We start from the raw sequence: 19,709 nt of genomic DNA on the forward strand, positions 1-19,709 counted from the left end.
TCAATATTGATTGAGAGTTTTGCTGGGTAAAGTAGTCTGGGCTGGCATTTGTGTTCTCTTAGGGCCTGTATGATATCAGTCCAGGATCTTCTGGCTTTTATAGTCTCTGGTGAGAAGTCTGGTGTAATTCTTTTTTTTTTTTTTTTTAAAGAATTTATTTATTTATTTTGTGTAAGTACACTGTAGCTGTCTTCAGACACCCATATGAGGGCATCAGATCTTATTATGGATGGTTGTGAGCCACCATGTGGTTGCTGGGATTTGAAGTCATGACCTCTGGGGGAGCAGTCAGTGCTCTTAACCACTGAGCCATCTCACCAGCCCGTCTGGTGTAATTCTTATGGATCTGCCTTCATATGTAACTTTACATTTTTCCCTTACTGCTTTTAGTATTTTTTCTTTGTTTTGTATATTTGATGTTTTGATTATTATGTGACGAGAGGTATTTCTTTTCTGGTCTAGTCTATTTGGGGTTCTGTAGGCTTCTTGTATATTTAAGGACATCTCTTTCTTTAGTTTAGGGAAGTTTTCTTCTATAATTTTGTTGAAGATATTTATTGGCCCTTTAAGTTGGGAGTCTTCACCCTCATCCATACCTATTATTCTTAGGTTTGGTCTTCTCATTGTGTCCTGGATTTCCTGGATGTTTTGGGTTAGGAGCTTTTTGCATTTTGCATTTTCTTTGACAGTTGTTTCAATGTTTTCCATGGTGTCTTCTGCACATGAGATTCTCTCTTCCATCTCTAGTATTCTGTTGGTAATGCTTGCATTTATGACCTCTGGTCTTTTTCTTAGGTTTTCTATCTCCTGAGTAGTCTCTTTTTGAGATTTCTTTATTGCTTCCACTTCCATTTTTAGATTCTGGACAGTTTTGTTTAATTCCTTCATCTGTTTGGTTGTGTTTTCTTGCATTTCTTTAAGGGCTTCTACCTGTTTACCTGTGTTCTCCTCAAATTCTTTGAGAGTGTTATGTATGACCTTAAAATCCTCTAACATCATCATGAGAAGTGATTTTAATTCTGGGTCTTGCTTTTCTGGTGTGATGTGGTGTTCAGGACTTGTTATGGTGGGGGAACTGGGTTCTGGTGATGCCAAGTAACTTTGGTTTCTGTTGTTTACATTCTTAAGCTTGCCTTTTGCCATTTGGTTAGCTGTAGTTCTTCTCACACTCACTGGTTCTGACTGGCGTCTGCGTTTCCAGTTATCTTGGTTGTATCAGAATTCCTCCAGGTATGGATGACTCTATGATCCTGAGTTCCAGCTGCTCTGGATTCAGTGGCTCTTCTAGGATATTTCAGGATATAGAGTCTCCACAGTGGTAGACCAGCTAGGTGTTTGCTGTTCTGAACGTAGTTGTTTCTCTAGGATGCTTCGGGATATAGTGTCCCCTGCTCTGCTCCTCTGTGGGCCGTGTCCTCCCTAGGATGCCTGCAGCTCTATGGTCCTTGACCTCTCTTGGGTGACTCTGCAGCTCTGTGGTCTGTGCCTTCCCTAGGGCGCCTCCGGACTCAGTTTCTAGGGGGGAGCAGATCAGCTGGGAGACTGCTTGAGCCACTGGTATCCGGGCCAAAGTTGGAAGGCCCTATTATTTTTTAAAATAATTATTAATTATTAATTAATTAAAGTTACTTAATTATTAATTACTTAATTATTTAACTTATTTTTAAAAATTTACAATAATTATATCTTCTAAAATTATAATTATATTATTAAAACTTAATTTTATATTCCAAAACTATAATTATACTTTATTATATTACAAAACACTTTAAAAATTATAATTTAATACATAAAACTATAATTTTGAATTTATTAAATAATTAAATATATTTATTAATATAATAATTGTAGGACCATGAAGGGACAGCATGATTTCTGGTTGAGCACAGGTTAGAAATGGCTGGAGACCCCACAGTTTTTTCTGCCAAGGACAACATACATTTTGCAACACTCCCAGAGGCCAGGCTCCTGACATGAGGCAAAAGACCTCCACTGATCCATGCCTTTCAGGCATGTAGGACATTGCCCCTACTAGCCCCTCCACAGGTTGAGGGCATGACTACAGGCTTCAAGACAGATCTCCATATTAATGAGATAACTAAAGGCCAGAGGCTAATTAAGCATTCCTTCCCAGACCTTCCTCCTTTCAAAAGGTATTTAAACTCAGACCCACCCTGAGTGTATAGTTTTGTCCATTTATTCATTTTCCGCCATGACAATAAATATCTTTATTTTCAAGTCTTTTTAATTACCAAATATCAAGGGTTTTTTGAGACAGGGTTTTTCTCTGTGTATCTCTGGCTGTCCTGGAACTCACTCCGTAGACCAGGATGGCCTTGAACTCAGAAATGCCCCTGTCTCTGCCTTCCAAGTGCTGGGATTAAAGGTGTGTTCCACTTCTGCCCAACAATAAATATCTTAAGACCATAGCCTATTTCTCTTCTTTGGGACCCACTGTGGGGAATAGTGGAAACATTTTCAACTACAGTCCTGCTACCTAATCTTTCGCAGCAGATGACCTCTTTATTTTCCCAACCACAAAGGCCCAGCAGAGGCCCAACAACCCAAGCAAGCAAGCCTAGCCAGCCAAGCAAGTAGCCATGACCAAGACTCTCATTTCTGTGAGACAAAGACAAAGCTCACCTCTCCCCCTCTCTCCTACTGTTGTGGGCCTATCCAGCTCATATGCCCCAACCTCTGTTGTCCTTCTGTGGCTCCCTGAGAAGTGACTAAGAGACCAAGGGACTGAGAACCAACCAGTTCCTAGCTGCCTTTTTGCTCAGAGTCCCTCAACCCAAAAGTTCTGGCTCCCCTTGGAACCTCAGACTGTGTTCACCACCCCAGGAGTGGAGTAAAGTAGCTTCACATAGCCCAATGTCCACACTAATGTAGAGTGAACACAGTCAACTTTCAATGTCTCTGCCTCTCTGGCCCTAGCCCATGGGGAGGCACATGCAGGCCCCACAATTCAACCCAACAACTGACCCATGTGCACATTACAACCCCACAAATAATTAAAATAGAATTATTAAATGATACTAATCAAATTATATACATATAAAAATTAATAAAAAAAAGCTCAAATAGTACCTGATGATGGTCATGAAAGGATTAAAATTTTTCAAATACTCCTAACAGGCTGAACAGAACCAAGAGTACAGATCAGCTTGATCATGAGCTCTGTGTTTCAGGAACTTGGCTGACCACAAGATAGATGGTTGAGTAAGAATAGGCTTTTTGAGAATAGCTTATACAAAATGTTCCCCATGACTGTTCCTTGTACCCTGTCACAAACTGAATAATGAGCTGGGACTTTCCACAAGTACTCTCCAATGACCCCCCTTCACTCCCCTCTGGGTTGTGTTTTTTTCCTTTTGGTTTTTACCTTTAATTTTTCTCTGCTGCCTGAGCTCCAGTGTCAGACCCCACTGCCCCTGTGTGGGCTATTGTTTTTTACCTCAACAAGTTGATCACAATATAACTCTAACTGATTGCATCAAGTTCAGTGTCTTGTGAGTTATCGGGTAGCCATGAATTCCTGAGGCTTGGGTTAGGCCTTCCCTCGTGCGGGCCTTACATTTTTGATTCCCTGACCAGGAAACTGTGGCCACCCTAATCTCCAAGAACCCACTTGGAGGTAAGATTTCACCTGCAGTTTTCTGTCTGGTTGCTGTGTGGTCGTCTGTGTAAATTGTTTGGTTTCTCATGTGGCCGTCTGTGTAAATTCTTTGGTTTCTTAACAGTGCATTTTGATATTGGTCTGCAGTTGTTTCTGTCTGAAGAGACAGTAAACCATTTTTTGTCTCAGGAGGAGACAAATGGATGACCAGCAGATGTGCTGTGTGGGTCACCAGCTGCTGCACCCTGGGAGATGTCTCAGGAAGACAGGGATCCCAGAGACATCTGGGAAGTTCCCATCTGGGTGCCAGAGAGGAAATGGAATCCCTCCCAGCTGGCATGGGGTGCCGGGGAAGTCGTGGAATCCCTCCTGACTGGCACTTGAGATTGAGACAGGTTTTTGTTAGTCTCTCTGTGTATATGTTTTGTCTGGGTTTTGTGTTATTTGTGATGATGGGACAGACTGTGACTAAAGTTTAACCTTAGACTATTAGACTGAAGGTAGAACCAGAGCACATAACTTATCAGTTGAGATTAAGAAAGGACCGTGACAGACTTTTTGTGCCTCAGAGTGGCCGACTTTTTATGTTGGCTAGCCTCCAGAAGGGACTTTTGACTTGTCTATTATTTTTAAAGTTAAAGCTATTATTTTTCAGGAAGGACTGGGGTCACATCCCGATCAACAGACATACATGTGTGGCAGGACCTGGTACAAGATCCACCACCATGGCTAAAAAGGAGGAAGCCAGGCTCCCGAAACCTGGCCCTCTGCTGAACTAGGCACAGACCAAATTGGAAGATTAATCACCCTTTCTTTTCAGATAACCCTGCCAGTCTGACTGGACTGGAAGAGTCTTTAATGTTTTTTCACAAGCTTACCTGGGATGATTGCCAGCAACTTTTATAGGTTCTCTTTACCATAGAACAACTAGAAAGGATCCTGTTAGAATCCCCCTTAATGGATCAGACTGGGACATGGCTACAGATAGGGAGCGGCTGACAGTTTACCCCGCTGGGGCTCTGGTGATAGGTAAAAAGTTACAGTGTATAGAGGGATTACAGGATTATACCCTACAGAATTTAGTTAAAGAAACAGAAAATGTATGTCACAAAAGAGAGACTGAAGACTAGAATACTGGCCGCAGTTGTAGGAGATAGAGAAAGAAAGGGCAGGGCCTAGACAGACAGGGAACCTGGGCAATAGAAGACCAAGACCAAATGGAAACAGAGAGATGCAAAGACATCTGTTAGAAAAAGATCAGTGTGCCTACTGTAATTGGGAGGCCATGAATTCCTGAGGCTTGGGTGAGGTCCTCCCTTCATGGGGGCCTTACAGTTGTAAATTTAATGATAAAGATAATAAATCTAATGATGATAACTTTTAAGATAAAACAAAAACAGGCTTCAAATCTCCAAAAACAAAAAACAAAAAAACCAGATAAAACAAAAACAGGCTTCAAATCTCCAAAAACAAAAAACAAAAAAACAAATAAATGATCTCTCAGACAAAATGTTTGCATTTTCGAATTTGTTAACCTTTTCCTGCCCTAAGAGTGGCTTCAACTTAAATCATATAAAAAACTATTATATTCTGACTATATATATATATATATATATATATATATATATATATATATATATTGCTGGCTTTAGGATGGTGTTAAAGGGGCCCAAGAAAACTGCAACCCTGGTTAAAGGCTGAGAAATGTTACATTTATTAGAAGCATTTGATTAGGTGATTTAGCTGAAAGACAGGAAATCCTTATATTCATTGGGCTGTTTAATTATTAACTTTGAGCAAGTTAGACATTAGCAGTTTGCAGTTTTCAGTTGGTTTTTTAAGATTACCCAACTAAAAAAAATTGGTGGGGTAAATATAAATTGGGATATAAGTAAAAATTGGTTTAGTAATTGGGGAAGGTATGCATTCCATTCTTATAGGCTAAAAAGCTAAATCAAAAAGGCCCACAACTGTTGAAGCTGGTGCCAGATTGGTGCTTCTGAGCTCATGCCAGCTGCAGTGCGTTCAGTTCAAGGTTACATATCATAATTATATACACAACTGAAAGGAGGTGCAGGAAGGAGGCCCATTGCTTAAATAGGGCTTTAATTCCAAAATAAAATGGCCTTAAAATTCAGCAATTTTTGACTCTTCAAATTAGATTTTATTATGTTTATAGATTTGAAAGGATTTTTAATTTTTTATAATGAAAAAGCACCAAGAGTTTTGAAACAGGCTAATTGATCAGTAAGCTGTCTGTCATCTTGCCATTTAAAAAGTTTGTCTGCCTTTCTTATTCTATAACTGAGTCTTTAATTTGATACATTTGTGGCTGATATAAAGTGATACTATATTATGTATCTATAAAACCCTTTTTATTTTATGACTATTTAAGTAAAATGTAAAAATAAAAGAGAAAAGAAGCAATTTTCTTTAGAGAATCCTCTTCATTTCTTGCACTTGAATAAGAATGCCTTTCATTTCTTTCCAAGAAGGTGAAAGAGGTATAGATCCTGCAGCTTCTTTAGAGTTTCCTAGAAGTAAATTGTGTCATAAAAGTTCACCCTTTGCTAGAAATGCTATAAACAGAAAATGAGTACTACAACACATTATAAAAAACAAACAGAAATGCCAAGTGATAATCAAATCCAATGGTCATAAGCATTATCTACCATGTTTCAATAAATATATGGTGGGTTCTGAAGCAAACCTGTTTCTGTTAGCTATCAAAAATAAGGAGAAGGGTTTGAAATAAGAGAAAAAATTGTATTAGTAAGGATTCTTTAGAATAATAGAATTTATTTATTTATTTATTTATTTATATTTTTTTTTGGTTTTGGTTGTTTTTTTTTCGAGACAGGTTTTTTCTGTGTAGTCCTGGTTGTCCTGAAACTCACTCTGTAGACCAGGCTGGCCCCGAACTCAGGAATCTGCCTGCCTATGTCTCCCAATTTCTGGGATTAAAGGTGTGCACCAGCACTGCCTGGCAATAATAAAATTTATAGTGTGAATCTCTCTGTTTTATATATATATATATATATATATATATATATATATATGTGTATATACATGTGATATATACATATATATGTGTATATCATCTCTATCACATACAAATCATATGTAAATATGGAAATCATAAACAAATCATACATATATGAATATTAGATATATATGTATAGATAAATAATATATATATACACACATATATGTGTGTATATATGTGATATACACATATATACACATATATATGTGTGTATCATCTCTATCACATCTATCATATGGAAATCATAAATAAATCATACATATATAAATATTATATATATATATATGATTTATTATAATGACTTACAGCCTATGGTCCAACTAATCCACCAATTGCTGCCTGTTTACATATGTACAGAAGGTCGACAGATCCAGTAATATTTTAATCCTGGTATCTCCTATCTCAACTTGTCTTCAGTACATATCATAATCTTGAAGAAATATGCTCTAATGCCAATGAAAGAACTGACTTACTAGGGAGGTAAGAGTAAGCAGGCAAAGAACAAAAATCTTACTTCTTTCATGTCCTCATATAAGCTTCCAGCAGAATACACAGAGCAGATTAAATGTAGGACTTCCTACCTCAAATGATATGAATTAATTTGTGTGTTCTCATCCTGTTAAAAGTGGATCTATCCACTTCAAACTAAGAAAAAAATCATTTGCAGTTGAGACACTCCATATATGGATTCCTATTAATTTCAGATGTAGTCAAGTTGACAGCCAAGAATAACCATCATATTGTTCACGTCTTTTCTGCAGAATTCTGATAATTCTATTGTTCCAATGATGTTCTAATTTCCTATTTCTTTTCTTCCTTGAAATTAAGTATACATATGTGAGAGGGAGAGAAGGATGGAGGGATGGAGGGAGGGAGAGAGAGAGAGAAAGAGAGAGAGAGAGTTAATAATTTGGACAATGAAATATGAGATCCCAAATCCACACATGTATTTGCTTATAAGCAACAATAAGTAAACCTTAAGTGCATATTAATTAATATTTACTTGCTTAATAAAAAGTGATAACAAGTAATTTAAATAAAACTATTTTATCACTTTTCCTACATTATTTTGTAAAATTCCAATATTTACAAATATGTTTTACTACTTTAAAATTTTTTGTGAATTAATATACATTTGGTTAATTTAGCTAGTTTCACAATCATTTTTGATTTTTGCATGGTATGTCAGATTGTATATTATATATTGCTACCTTGGTGGTACTTAGGAAAATTAAATTCTTCTTGAATATTTTAGTACTGCTATTTCAAAGTGTAACTAACTTATCTCTAATCCTCATAAAAATTGTCCATATAAAGATTTTTGTTTGTGCAAGCCTTATGTTTTCTCAGAGTCCTGTAGCAATAGAAAAAGTTAATCAACAAATGAATTAAAATATTAATTAAAATATTTTTCTGGCAAAGTATTAGTATTAGTGAGTGTTCAGATAAAGGATGTTATATCTATATTACCATATGTGGCATTTCACATATGTTAAATTACACAGGTCTCTTTGAAGATCTAGGAAATATTTTGTCATACTGTCTATGTTTGTCTGTCTGTCTGTCTGTCTGTCTCTCTCTCTCTCTCTCTCTCTCTATATATATATATATATATATATATATATATATGTATGTGTGTGTGTGTGTCCATTATTATATACTTGATATTTTACATTATATTATAGTAAAATATCACTCAATAGTAATATATCATTCTCTTAAGTAGTTCTCTGAAAGATTCAAAGCATCTTGATTTTTATTTGTTTGCTAATTTGTCCCATATCCAAGACACTAATAACATCTCTCTCTCTCTCTCTCTCTCTCTCTCTCTCTCTCTCTCTCTCTTTCTCATACACACACACACATGGTGAGAGAGAGTGAAGAGAGTAAGGGGAGGGAGAGAGAAAGGGATGGAAGGAGGGAGAGAGAGAGAGAGAGAGAGAGAGAGAGAGAGAGAGAGAGAGAGAGAGAGAATAATTTGGACAATAACATAGGAGATCCCAAATCTACACATGTAGTGATTCTGGAATCTGAAACTGACAGTCTTCAAATATACAATTTTAGACATCTTTTCTCTGTCACAGTGAACAAAGCATAATTAATGGAATTCTTTGGTGACAGTTCAGCATAATACTACTTCTATATGAGAAATGTACTGAACATCTGTTTCTAATAAATAGCTTTGCCCAATAGTAAAATACCCCTCTATTAATTAGTTCCCTGAAAGATGCACAGTGTCTTGACAGTCTTTTGTTGGTTAATTTGTCCCATGTCAACAACACTAATAACATGACAGACTCCCAATGACATGTGGATATCTTTCACTTATGTGCAAATTGAGAGGCATTTTAGTAATGGGATGTAACTATAACTTTGGTGCAACCTCAATAATACATCTGTGAAACAATCACTAGATGATGTTTGGGACCATAATTTTGTTTTCCATATAAATATGATTGCTAATGGCTTTTGTAGAACTACTTCATTCATTTCTAAAATAATTCTATTTCCTTCAAAACTACTAGTATTTAAGAAATGTGTCAATTTTTTATGTTTTATACATAATTATACTCTTCCAATTTTTGTTAGGCTACATTATGAAAATATTAAAGAAAACTCTTCCAAATTATACCAGTTAAATTGCTCAGACAGAATAGACAGGAGTTATCTTGAATTCTGTTCCCAGGACCCCAAAAATGGCAGAAGAGTCCTGATTCAGATAAGCTGTCTTTGGAGCTCCACACAGGTGCTATGACACCCAAGGAAATAAATGAAGTATGTAATCTTCTGATTGTTATTTTTAGCCACTTGTCCACTTATCAACTAGAATTCAGTTCTACTTGGGTAAACTGTATTATTAGGAAAGTGTCTAACCAGTCCCTGTTCTGAAGCTACTCCATCAGTAGAATACATTACTAGATTCAATAGGAGAAAAATTACTAACTGAAAATTTTGATTGGAATAATTTGCAATCAGTTATTTTCTGTCCTCTAAATACTCTGACCAAGTCATCTGTAACTCACACAAAATACATAAAGCTTGGGGTTAAAATCAGTACTATAATTACCTTACAGATATGAGAAATTCAGTGTCAAAATGCCAGCAAATCTTTTTGTCTTTAGATAAAATAAGGACTACATAAATTTTTTGTAGTGGTTATTTGATCTTGCCACCAATTTTGAAGTATTCTTTCTTTACTAATTTGGGGTAAGATGGTGATATCTGGATTTGTGAAAAAAATGTTTAGAATACTTGTTGCTCTTTTAGGATGCCTAGATTTATTTTTAGACATCTGTATAGCTATTTACAATCATTTGTGACTGCAGTTGCATTGGATCCAAAATCCTTTCTGTCTTCCATTGTTACCACATTTATGTGGTATACAAAGATACATACAGGGAAAACATTTGTATACAGAAATAAAACATATTTAAAAGAAGTTTTTGCATTTCAGTAATGAAACAGAAAATGATACATTTATATGAATATGTACATTGATGACCAAAGAATTACCTCATGTTTCTTTTTTGTGGGTGGATTTATAACCCTTTAAAATAAGTTTTGATTTCAAATGCCACCATTCTTGCTACAAATTAAGAGGTCCTTCTGTATTGGTAACATTTTGCTTCAGGAAATATTTTCTTTATTTTTTTCATAATTAAGATATGAAACTAAGATATGTGTAGCATTTATATCTTTCCTACCTGACATATACAAACATAATTCAATTAGCTTTCAAGTAGATTTTATTAAATTATATTCACAGTTATAATGCCTAAGGTTTTGAATTTGTTTATATCTATTACAAAAAGAGATATTTTTGATTTTGTTGAGTATTTATTGAGTACTGGATAAATACAAAGTTTTGTGCTTTGTTTGGGTGGTACAAAAATTAGATAAAGAATTATGTTACCCATTTATTCACTATTTGTGTTACCAGGAATTACCTTTTAGATGGATACAATACTTGTTTATATAATAGACACATAAAACCTTGTTCTTTTATGTTTTGCTTGTTGGATATCAAAGAAGGTGTTTACCCAACAAATTGCTACAGTTTAAGTTTAGTTATAAGTTTAAAAATTAAAATAAAATTACAACTTTAATGTCTTCTTTATTTTTAATATATTTTATTGTCTAAAATATTTTTTACATTTAAAATTATTTTCATCATATTCTTTCTCTCCCAGAAATACTTTCAGATTTCCTCCCTCTTCTTACTCACCCAAGTTTATATACTTTTTCCAAAAAAAATCTCAATACAACAGCAAAACCCTTCCAAAACAAAGAAAAAATAAATAAAACCACATTCCTTAAAAAAACTAAACAAATAAAAACTTCATCAAATAATAACCAAGTAAAATTACAAATACACAAAACATAAACAAAACAACAACAAAAATGGAGTCCATTAAATGTTGGTGAACTACTCCTGAGCATGTTACTTGCCCTGGAATTATTGATATATCCAGTGTCACTCTTTAGAAAAACTTGATTTTTTTTCTGCACCCAGCAAATATATAACAGTTAAGTTGTTAGTCTTTAGTGTAGAGCCTAGGTTTTCATTTATTCATCCATCCATCCACCTATTGATTTTTTAAGATAAAATAATATAAAATAAAAACTATCACATCAAAATTGGAAAAGATGCCAACATAAGGAAAAAAAGTCCAAAAGAAGGCACAAAAATCAGAGACTTACTTGTCAGCACATCAAGAGTCAGATAAAAACACTATACTAGATGGCATAATATAAGTACAGAGTATCTGGTACAGACCTGTACAGGACTCATACAAGTTCCTTAAGTCTCTGTTAATTCAAAAGAACTTTGCTCATGTTGATTTAGAGAGCCTTGCTTTCTTGGTGTTCATTATTCCTTTCTGTTTCTCAATTCTTTCTGCCTCTTCTTCCAGTATGTTCCCTAAATTCACAGGACTAAGATTTGATAAAGACATCTTATTTGGAACTGAGAGTTCTGAGGACTTTTCCTTTATGTGCAATGTCTGCTGTGGATCTCTATACTTATTACCATATACTGCACAAAGAACTTACTGATAATGGCAGAACAATGCATAAATCTTTGAGTATAGCAGAGTATCATTAGGAGTCATAACTATATATTTTTCCTTTCTTAAACAAGTGTGGTTTGGTTTTCCCTATATCCCTGGGGTATCTAGTTTTATGTTCTTGGTAACATAAACAGTGTTGGATTTAGGTTCCATTTCATGTTATGGGCTTTCAGTAAATCAGACCTTGGTTAATTACTTCTTCAACCTTATGCCACCATTGATTTACAGAACTTGCAAGTAGTATAGAATTGTAGGTCAAGGAATTTCCAGTAGGGTTGGTATCAATGTTTCTTTTTTATAGAATGCTAAGTACATTTCTACTCCAAAGACAATGTAACATAGGAATGAAGGTTTAATGTAGTCACCATATCAATAACTCCATGTTCAATGAGTTGCATGAATGCTGTCACCAATTCAGCCTTGCTGACAGTTTGTACTGACAATAGCCTGGGTTGCTTGAAATTCCCATGGGTTCCTGTTGGGTAATAATTGAATTAGATGTAGCCTAATACTGGTACAGGAAGCTCTGCTTGATGACAAAAGATATCCTTTTGGAGCATGTCTCCTTCATTATATGGCAATTTAATTTAAATCACCTCATATATGTGTATATTTTAGGGAATTTCTAGTGTATTAGGTTTCCATACTCCAACAAATCTTGCTTTATTTTGTCTGTCTCTGTCTCTCCCCCTATCTCTTTCTTTATTACTTCCCGAAACTTTCACACTCCTTCCACTCCCATCATGATCCTACCATTCCAGGACAAATTCTATCCATAACTATTTATTATATTTCATTTTCCTAATGGTATCTATCTGTTCCCTCCACTACTGTCCAGTATACCTACTCTCTAGGGTTCTATGTATTTTAGTGTGTTATCATTGATTAACAGCTAATACCATGTTTCTCTTTCTAGGTCTGGGATACCTCACTAGGGATTGTTTTCCAAATTCTATGAATTTGCCTACAAATTTCATTTTATTTTTTTAATAGATGAGAAACTCTCCATTGTGTAAATATACCACCTTATTTTTCCTTCTGCTGGGTGATGTCTTAGTTAGGCTTTTATTGATGTGAATAAAACATGACCATGACCAAAGCAACACTTATAATGACAACATTTAATTGAGGCTTGCTTACAGGTTCAGAGAATTAGTCTGTTATCACAAAGTCTGGAACATGGCAGTATCCAGCTATGCAGGAGGAGCTGAGAGTTCCTCATCTGTTGGTAACAATGGCTGGGAAAATAACAGGGTGAGCTCCTCATGCCAGGCTGTCAGTAGTTGGCTGAGAATACTCTGGGTTCCTCCAGCTGGAAGGTAGGCCTGGCTGCTCACTAAAGGCCTCTCCCCAGCTCCTCAAGGCACGGCCCCAACACACAAGGAAGACCATGGGTTTTTACAGGCTTTAATGTCATGGCAGATGTAGATGGATCTAGATGCACCCCCCATAAAACCCAGTGCAGTCCTGAGTTAAATAGCAGGGAGAGAGGGGGGAGGGGTTGGGGAGGAATGCTTAATTGACTCCACCCTCTGGCCTTCAGGTACCTCATTAGTATGTAAATCTTTCTAGGGCCTGGAGCCTGTTCACGCCCTCCACCTGTGTCCTATGTGACTGAAGGATGAAGGCTGAATGGAGATTAAACCTCCTGTCAGAAGACTGGGTTATGGGGATGTGGCCGAACCCAAAACACAAGAACCAGGATACCCTTCCATGACCTAACATCACACTCTCTTTTCTTTCATAAGAGGAGGGGCAACTCTGTGTTAATGAGAGATATGGACCACATGAAGTAGTCTGGAATCTGGAAGCATGGGGAGGTATATGCCATCCCTGACAGGGAATGACCTGTTGGGTCTCTGGCTATCTCATACCCAGGGCTCTACTGAGGAGACCAAACCATCTCTTTATGGATCAACATCTCACTCTCTTTTAATGAAAATTTTGGATGAGGGAGTCAAAAGAAAAAACTATGAAGGCCATAGGGTGTGGCACAGTTAAGCCACAGGGTAGGGGAAGCTGGGGCTGGGGGTTAGGAAGGCAAGGGATCATTGAAAATATTGAACACAAGTGGTACAGTTTGAGGGTAATAACATCTGATTAATCTAAATAGACATTATATTTTCCTTACTAACATGTAATTTTAGCTAAGTGACTTTGGTAAAAGAGTTCATTTGTAGCTGGAAGGTCTGGATATGTCTTCTGTAGGAGCATCTCTGGGTCTGGCATGTGTCTCTGGAGACTTCAGCATGTGTCTCTGAATCTCAGCATGTGTGTCTGGGTCTCAGCGTGTATCTCTGGGGTCTTCTGTCAGATGAGGTGGCTGGAAGAAGGTTGCATCATAGGAAGGTTTCAGGAGATGGTGTTGTCTCTGCTGGACTTGTGGGAGTGCCTATAAGATAATCACAACAGGGAAGCAGCACCACGGCAGAGGGATGTTTGCAAAGGGTGTATTGCAACCATTAGGCTATTTGGGAGCAAGTATGTCATGGTCTGTTGTTGAGATCCTAGAAAAGCAAAGGTGTTTGAGGAAGTTTTAGTCCTAGAAGGCACCTTAGAGTCTGCATTGGATGGCTAAAGAAGAAAAACATCATGTTAGTTATGTATCTGGGGTAGGCAGCAGCAGTTTGTCTGAAAAAGGGAACTAGTTGTTAATTAAGAGCTGAAAATGTTGATCAGCATGTTGATTTAATGTTGCGCGCGCCTCCCGTGTCCCCTTTTCACCCGTGGAAGAGAAACACGAGAGACAGAATTCGGGTATCACCACAGTGAGCCTTTACTTGTAACAGCAGACGTGAAAGATCCTGGAAGGGCCAAAGACAGGAAGAGGCACAGCTTAAATACACCCTAGAGTGACGTGTTCACTTCTGATTGGTTGTTCACTCATCACCCAATATTATGCCTCGGGATTGGCCAGTGACTTTGGCGCGCTTTCTGCCTTTGCAGCTGCCCAGTTAATTGTTTACTAGTGGAGAGGACACGATGTCCGCGCCATCTTGGAATGGCGAATATATCACTGCTAACCACGGCTTCCTACAATTTAACCTGTGGAAGTAGAGTAGATGACTTTTGAAACTTAAAGAAATCTTAAAAGTTGAAAAAATTTTGGACATATATCACAAGTGTTGGAGAGAAAAGGAAACATTTAAACAAAAAAAAAATTGGTTGAAAAACACGAACATTGTTGCTTTAGGTGTTCCTGTTAGGGAGAAAAGGAAACATTTAAAGTTTTTGCTTGAAAAACAGGAACTGTGTTGCAGGTCTTCCTGTTGTGGAGAAGAAGCAGCAATGGCCGGTTTAGAAGCAGTGGGGGGAGGGCCTTGCTCTGCCATGTGGCATCTGGGTGCTCTGGCAGAGTGTTCCTGTATTCCCCCTTTGTTTTCCTTAGAAATCTTAAATGTAGAGAAGGAGAAAAAGGCTAACTTTAAAGAAAGCTTAGAGGAAGAGACATACATATAGGCTTGATAGGAGAGCCAAGAGTCAGAAAAAGTGAAAGGCTGTGTCTATGGGAGAGACACATGGCAACGAGGCCCAGCCTGGTGTTTTTAGCTGAGAGAAAAAATTATGAGGAACACAAGGGTGAAGAGAGCAAACAGGGTTTGCTTTAGGCTAGCTGGATGGGCTAAATGGCTGCATATGACAGAGGAGGCGAAGGTGGGGAAGGGAGCAAGCAGGGTCCAGGACCTGCTGCTTTTCAGGCAAACCTGCTGAACTAAATGGTTGCAACTGGCCTCAAATGCCAGCAGAATGGAGGCAGGGAGCATGAGGCGCGTGCATGCTAAGAAGGGAGAGGTCTGGCACCACGCCTCACTGGAAGTATACCTGTTTAGCAGACCTGGCCAGGTGGGTGTTTGTGGTCCATGTTGGTTGAGCCAGCTGTCGGTAATTGTGGCTGGAGAACCAGGGTTCCTCACACCAGGCTGTGTATAGTTGGCTGGGAATGCTCTGGGTTCCTCCAGCTGAAAGTTAGGCCTGGCTGCTGTGACTCCACAGTTCCTCACGGCATGGCCCCAAACATGAGAAAGTCCTTGGGTTTCCAAAACAGGTTTATTGGCATGATGGATGGTGGATGGATCTGGATGCACCCCCCCCCAAAACCGAGGGGAGTCCTGAGTTAAATAGGGAGGAAAAGAGGGGGGAGGGGCTAGGTAGGAATGCTTATTTGGCTCCACCATCTGGCTTTCAGGTACCTCATTAGTTTGTAAATCTCTCTAGGGCCCCAAGCCTGTTTATGACACCCTCCACCTGTGTCCTATGTGACTGAAGGGTGCAGGTTGAATGGAGATTAGACCTCCTGTCAGGAGCCTGGGTTCTGGGGGGCATGGCCAAACCCACAACCCAAGAACCAGGATACCTTTTCACTGCCCAACATTCCACTGCTTTTCAAATCCAAAGTCTCAAAATCCATATTCATCCAAACAAAATCATGGTCAGACCATCACAGACATACCCCCATCCTATTGCCAACTTCTGTCTTACTTAGGGTTTTACTGCTGTGAACAGACACCATGACCAAGGCAACATTTATTTTTTTATTTTTGAGACCAGCCTTTATCAGCTGTGCCATTTCTCCAGTCCTCCAAGGCAAAACACATAAGGACAACATTTAATTAGGGCTCACTTACAGGTTCAGAGAATTAGTCCATTATCACCAAGTTGGGAACATAGCAGCATCCAGGCATGCATGGTGCAGAAAATGATGAGAGTTCTCTATCTTCATCTGTAGGCTGTTAGTAGAATACTGTTTTCCATGAAGGTAGGATGAGGGTCTTAAAGTCCATACCCACAGTTACACACCTACTCCAACAAAGATAACTACTCCAACATGGCCACACATTCCAATAGTGCAACTCTCTGAGTCAATCATAAACAACCAATCACAAGTGACATCTAGGTTATTTCAATTTGAATTGCCATGATGGCTACAGATGTTAAATATTTTTAAACTGCTTCTCAAAGATTTGCATTTTCAATTTCTAGCTATCACGAACAGAGAAGCAATAAAAAAAGTTAAACAAGTGTCTCAGTAACAGGATCTAATGTACTTTGTATATATGTCCAAGAGTGTTATCATTGGATCTCAAGGTAGATCAATTCCTATATCCTTAAAGAACTACCATGTTGATTTCTTTTGTGGTTCTATGTGTTTACACTCCAACTAGCAATGTTAGAGTGTTCCTTATCCTTGTCACCAAGAACTTTCACTTATTTTATTGATGTTTGATAGATGTAAGATGAAATTTTAAAGTAGTCTTGATTTGCACTTCCCTGATGGCTAAGAATGGTCAACATTTCTTTAAATGTTTTTCAGTCATTTGAGTTTTCTCTAATTAGAATTATAATAGTTCTGTATCCTGTTTTTAATTGGCTTATTTGTTTTCTTGATATCTAGTTTATATATATATATATATATATGTATATTTATATATATATATATATCTAAAAAAACTATATATATATATATATATATATATATATATGTGTGTGTGTGTGTGTGTGTGTGTGTGTGTGTGTGTATTAAATATCAGTCCTCTATCAGATCTGTAGTTGGTAAAAACTTTCATCTTGTAGCTGTCACTTTGTCCAAATGATGCTATCCTTTGCTGTTCAGAAGACTTTCATTTTATGATGTCCTATTTATTAAGTGTTAATTTTAATGCCTACACTAAAGGTGTTATGTTCATAAAGTCTTTTCCTCTGCCTATAATTTGAAGGCATTTATAACTTTCTTTTCTATCAGCTGCAGTATCCCTTCTTGTGTTTAGAGGTCTTTTATTCATCCTGAGTTGAGTTTTGAGCAGAGTGATGAAATTAGACCTATTTGGATTCTTCTACATGCAGCCATGTAATTTGAATAGAAATATTTTTTAAGATGCAATATCTTTTTCAGTGGGTATTTTTTTAATCAAAAATGAGATGAATTTTAATAGGAATTACATTGAATGTGTAGATTGCTTTTGGTAGGATGGCCTCTTTTTACAACAGTAATTCTAATGATCCATAAGAAAGGAGAATGTTTCCATTATCTGATATATTCTACAATCTTTTTCTTCAGTCTCTTAACTTTCTTTATAAAATCTATTTTACATGATTGGTTAGTCCAAAATATTTTATAAGAAAAATGTTGTTTTCACTATTTTTTCTAAGTCTTTTTGTTATTGGTATATAGGAGGGCTACTGGAATTTTAGTGTATTTTATATCTAGCTACTTTGTTAAAAGCAAGTGTTTTTTTTTTTTTTTTTTTTTTTCTATAGGAGTTCCCTGGTAGAATTTTTATTTAAGGTCACTTATGTATGCTCTCATATCATCTGCAAATAAAGATACTTTAATTTTCTCATTTCCAATTTGTACCCCTTTAATCTCCTTCAGTTGTCTTATTGCTTTAGGTAAGACTTCAAGGACTACAGTGAATAGATATGGAGACAGTGGATTTTTATTGATTTTAGTAGAATTGCTTTTTGTTTCACCCCATTTAAGGTGATGCTGGCTACTAGGTATTTATGATATGTTTAGGTATGTGCCTTGTATCCCTAAACTTTTCAAGACTTTTATCAAGGGGTGCCAGATTCTCTCAAGGGCCTTTCCTGAATCTAATGATTGCTTATGCATGTGCATGCTTTTTTGTGTGCCTGCTTGTGTGTGTGTGTGAATTTGGTTACATGATGTATTGCATTTTTTTATTTATACATGTGAAATGATCCATGAATCTCTAGAATAATGATGAATAATATTTTGATATGAACTTAGATTAGCTATGCAAGTATTTTATTGAATATTTTACACCAATTTTCATAAGGGAAATGGGTATATAATTCTCTTTCATTGTTGGCTCTTTATTTTGTTTATAATTGTGGCCTCATAGAATGAATTTGTTTATACTTTTTTGAATAATAAAGGAGTATTGGCATTTTTTCCTATGTGAGTCTGGCTGAATTTTATGCTAAAACCAACTGGGCTTAGGCTTTCCTTATTTATTTATTTATTTATTTATTTATTTATTTATTTATTTATGGTTAGTAGTTTTTTAATTACTGCTTTTATTTTACTAATGGTTATATGTGTGTTTGAATTGCTTCATCTTATCTTTACTTAAGTTTTGTAAGTGGCACTTAATGAAGAAAAATTATCTACTTCTTTTAAATTTTCAGTTTGGTGGATTACAGGTTTTAAAATCTGTCTTTACAGAGTAATCAGCCCTTAATAATCCTGCATCACTAAGGTCTGTCAGATGATTCTGGGACAGAAGGCTGAAGATTTGATGCTCCAAAGTTCAGTAGTATAGGGGCTTTTCAGGTGTTCAGTGGTCTCTATAAATTGGCTAAGTTTTAGAAGTTATGTTTAGTGCTTCCCATAACTTCAGTTAAATCAGTCATTCTGGATTTCTGATGGGGTTGAAGACCTATAGTCTCATAGCCAATCCTGGCTATTTCTTTGAGAGAAAAGATCTGAATAGATGGTTTTCAGCTGACATTCATTCTAAAGCCAAGAAAAGCCAGGATCAAAAGTAAGTGTTTTAGTTAGAAGAGATGACAGAGGTTCTAGTTAGTCAACAAAATGATGGACTGGGTATTAGGACTATCTTGTACCTCACTGGTACAATTAGGAATAAGCATGTTCTAATTATATTTTGAGAGAAAAGTTTTACTTTAACAAGAAGAGTGATATGTAGGAGGAGCTAAGTGGGAAGGAGTACTGAGAGGAAGAGATGGAGCAAAGAGAGAAGATGAAGAAGAGGAGAAGCTAGGTGATGAGAGAGAGAAAGAGAGAGGGTGCATGGAGGCAGATGTTCACATGTCTCCGCCAGTCAAAGACAGTTTTTATGTCTAGGTTGGGTATTGGGTTACGATTCTGATTGAGCATTACCAAACTTATAAATCCTTTGATTAACATTTTTAAAAAATCATATAAAAGTAAAAAGGAAAGGGGGGACATGGGACAGGGGTGTTCTAGGGAGGGGAAATGTGGAAAGGGGAT

Source organism: Arvicanthis niloticus, chromosome X (genome assembly GCF_011762505.2).
Source record: "Arvicanthis niloticus isolate mArvNil1 chromosome X, mArvNil1.pat.X, whole genome shotgun sequence".
NCBI classification, from domain to species: Eukaryota; Metazoa; Chordata; class Mammalia; order Rodentia; family Muridae; genus Arvicanthis; species Arvicanthis niloticus.